This window comes from Salmo salar, chromosome ssa05 (genome assembly GCF_905237065.1).
Source record: "Salmo salar chromosome ssa05, Ssal_v3.1, whole genome shotgun sequence".
NCBI classification, from domain to species: Eukaryota; Metazoa; Chordata; class Actinopteri; order Salmoniformes; family Salmonidae; genus Salmo; species Salmo salar.
Window position 1 is genome coordinate 77,885,014 of NC_059446.1, and position 4,628 is coordinate 77,889,641.

Below are 4,628 nucleotides of genomic sequence, written 5' to 3' on the forward strand. Positions count from 1 at the left end.
ACTCACAATAAGCATCTCCAATCAAAAATTAAATCTAGAATTGGCTTCCTATTTCGCAACAAAGTGTCCTTCACTCATGCTGCCAAACATACCCTTGTAAAACTGACTATCCTACCGATCCTTGACTTCGGCAATGTCATTTGCGAAATAGCCTCCAACACTCTACTCAGCAAAAAGAAAGATAAACCTGCTAGAGCGCGTGCTACGGGTGGGTGCTGCTATGGTGACCAGTGAGCTGAGATAAGGCGGTGCTTTACCTAGCAAAGACTTATAGATGACCTGGAGCCAGTGGGTTTGGCGACGAATATGAAGCGAGGGCCAGCCAACGAGAGCATACAGGTCGCAGTGGTGGGTAGTATATGGGGCTTTGGTGACAAAACAGATGGCACTGTGATAGACTGCATCCAATTTGCTGAGTAGAGTAGAAAGAGGAGGAAGGGAAGCGCTACTAAGATACACAATAGTACATTTTGGTAGACAGAAGGTGCTCTTTGGTAAAAGGGGGGAATTGGTCATCAAAAAGAAAGGAGGACCAAGGCACTCTTCATATAATGAATTAAAATACAAAAGTACAAAGAAATAATACAATGTCCTCTATTGAACAGCTTTTCCAATTATCCCTAATATGAAGAGGGAGAACACTATAACACAGCAAACATAAACAACAACAGTCTAAACATAGCTGAGGGCAATTGAGCAAAATGTCCACTAGATGACAGCAAATGGACCTATCATGAACCTACAGGAAGGGTGAGAAATCCAGGTTTGTGAATGGTCCATTTGCTCTCATCTAGTGGACATTTTGCTCAATTGCCCTCAGCTATGTTTAGACTGTTGTTGTTCATGTTTGCTGTGTTCTAGTGTACTATGGAATATATTGCTTTCTTATTCTTGACACTTCTCCCAGTCATATCTAAGTGTTCTGATACTTCTAGCTTGGAGTTGTATTTTTTTTATAACATAGCTACAGTATTTCACTTTTTAATATGTATAGTATTGTTTACTGGGTGTGTCCAATCAATTTTGTAACCATTCCCTCTTCAATTACTTCGCCACTACGGCCTATTTATTGCCTTACCTCCATAATCTTACCTCATTTGCACACACTGTATATAGATTTTTTCTATTGTCTTATTGACTGTACGTTTGTTAATTCTATGTGTAACTCTGTGTTGTTGTTTGTGTCGCACTGCTTTGCTTTATCTTGGCCAGGTCGCAGTTGTAAATGAGAACTTGTTCTCAACTGGCCTACCTGGTTAAATAAAGGTGAAAAAAAAGGTTATGGATGTGTCACTGCAACCTTAAACATCCTCAATGATGTCACCATTGCCCTTGATTCTAAGCAATATTGTGCTGCTATTTTTATTGACTTGGCAAAAGCCTTTGATACGGTAGACCATTCCATAATAAAAAGTTCAGGACTCTGACTGGGCCACTCCAGAAGGCGTATTTTCTGTTGTTGATTTACTTCTGTGTTTTGGGTCGTTGTCCTGTTGCATCACTCAACTTCTGTTGATCTTCAATTGGTGGACAGATAGCCTAACATTCTCCTGCAAAATGTCATGATAAACTTGAGAATTCATTTTTCTGTTGATAATAGCAAACCGTCCAGTACCTGAGGCAGCAAAGCAACCCCAAACCATGATGCTCCCTCCACAATACTTTACAGTTGAGGTTTTGATGTTGGTGTGCTGTGCCTTTTTTTCTCCACATATAGTGTTGTGTGTTCCTTCCAAACAACTCAACTGTAGTTTCATCTGTCCACAGAATATTTTGCCAGTAGCGCTGTGTAACATCCAGTTTGCAAACTTCAGACATGCAGAAATTGTTTTTTTGGACAGCAGTGGTGTCCTCCCATGAACACCATTCTTGTTTAGTGTTTTACTTATCGGAGACTCATCAACAGAGATGTTAGCATGTTCCAGAGATTTCTGTATGTCTTTAGCTGACATTCTAGGGTTCTTCTTAACCTCATTAAGCATTCTGCGCTGTGCTCTTGCAGTTATCTTTGCAGGACGGCCACTCCTAGGGAGAGTAGCAACAGTGCTGAACTTTCTCCATTTATAGACAGTTTGTCTTACTGTGGACTGATGAACATCAAGGCTTTTAGAGATTCTTTTGTAACCATTTCCAGCTTTATGCAAGTCAACAATTCTTAATCTTAGGTCTTCTGAGATCTCTTTTGTTCGAGGCATGGTTCACATCAGGCAATGCTTCTTGTGAATAGCAAACTCATTAGCCTAGGGGTTCACATACTTTTTCCAACCTACACTGTGAATGTTTAAATGATGTATTCAATATAGACAAGAAAAATACAATAATTTGTATGTTATCAGTTTAAGCACACTATGTTTGCTTATTGTTGTGACTTCAATGAAGATCAGATCAAATTTGATGACCAATTTATGCAGAAATCCAGGTAATTCCAAAGGGTTCACATACTTTTTCTTGCCACTATAGTTTTGCAGATGGTGGAGTATGAATGAGAAAAGAGTTCATGGATTTCAGATAATGTGGTCATTGAATGCATTTTGTGTGAAAGCGATGAAAAATGATTCACAATTTGGTCTACATACACTTCTGTTTTGCTGACTGTGTGAAGACTTTTGACAATGTGACTTCAGTTTTGACCAATGAATGTTAGCAATTGATTTTTTTTTAAAATGTATGTTAAATCTATTGCTGTTTGTTTTAAAATGCAATTTTTTAAATTAAATATCTGATATTACATGCTGCTATAACTCGTGTCCTGGGGCTCATTGTTATTGTTAAAGTCTTCTCTACTACATGTTCTCGCGCGCACACACACACACACACACACACACACACACACACACACACACACACACACACACACACACACACACACACACACACACACACACACACACAGGACGGTTGTCATCACACATGTACACTCACAGCTTTCATTCAGTTCTGAACCCATGCTTTAGCAGAGATGGAATAGGAAGCGAGACATTCCACTCCCCAGTGATGAAGTGTTGCATGGAGAAGTGGGAATACTATAATTTTGCCAAAAATGTTTCAAATGGCCCGCCCAGTGAAGGAAAGATGCCCTGTGTGAAAAATACTAGGAGAAACAGTGACATAAACTCTGAATGACCTAAAATGATCAATCACATATTATTTCACTGTCAGGCCAACCCAAGCTGTACTGTGCAGTAGGCTAATAGTAGTACCTATTATTGAAACAGATCAACTGAATCATAAATTCACAGGTTTCAGATTTTCCTCAATTCTTTCAGGCTTTCGTTCTAAGTCACCTTTTTTTAAACATAAAAACGTATGTTCTAAGTTCATAACAATGCTTAATAAACCACATCTGGAGACCACTTTTGAGGTCTGGGAAAAATCAAATACATTTTTATTTGAGTGTAGTTACCCTTTAATTCAACTGTGCAGGCACCTATCAGTGTTGTTTGGTTAGCAGTGTTTCTGTAGCATATGAGATGGAGTTTGCAAAATAAATGGCCACTGGATTGATGCAAATAATCATGATATCATTCTGACAGGTAGGCATGCGTTCTCATGTTCTATTGGTTTTCTTTCAACTTACTTTCATTGTCTAGCAGCCAAAGGAATTATCCTAATCATATTAGCAACCCATGACAGTTATTGCATCTTTAAATCCCACCACTTTCTAACAGATATTCCCATCTCTGTCCATGAAACAGCTCACATGTGCGGTGCACATTTTAGAAAGGTGTTTTCCCCAAATTGCATTTTGTAATATTCACACAGTCATGTGTACATTGTTGCGCCTAAAATGTGAAGAAATAATATTTTATCAACATTTTAAGCTAAACAGTCCAATCTGTTCCATCAGCCCTATTAATTGATAAGGTGGATACCTCCACTACACTGCTTTGATAGGTATCAGTGGGGATTAAGAAGTGAGTATATGCAATGCCCACTGAAAACTAAGTCAGTATACAGAGTATACCTGTGTGTGCCCTTCACTACACCACTGCCACTTGCAAATGTTTTCTGGTTGTTATACTGTCAATGAACTATATAAGTAGACCAAACCCAGCTGCTAGGCATTGGTGTATATGGGAGAACCACCCCGTAAAGGGGCAGTGCAGTCAAAAATGTAATTTACACTATGAGGTCGAAATAACATTATGATAATGTCATTTTTGTGTCAGCATTTTCAAGTGGGATGATGTTTATGTCCCAGATCACAACATCACAATCTGATCTGATTATTCTGATGCGTATATATCCTACTACTTTGAAGGGGTAAGGGTAGATGTGCTGTAATATCCTATCTGCCAATCAGGGCTGTGTATGTAAATATATTTACATGTATATCAACAGGGGCCAACAAGACCAGACTGAGCATTTCAATGGCAAAAGGAGTCTCAGGGAAATAAATGATTAAACATATAATGACATTATTTCCATGAAATAAACACACACATTGATTTATTAGACATACGGTGATTACTTAAAAATACAATTCAAAATACAGAGAAAAATATACTTAACAAAATAAAGAAAAGACTGGGGGCTTAACTAGCTGGTAAACGAGTGGACGTCTTCATTTATCTATCTTCTTTGGCTTTAATTCTGCACTGCCACGCCAGCGCACGTGGGGATGAATT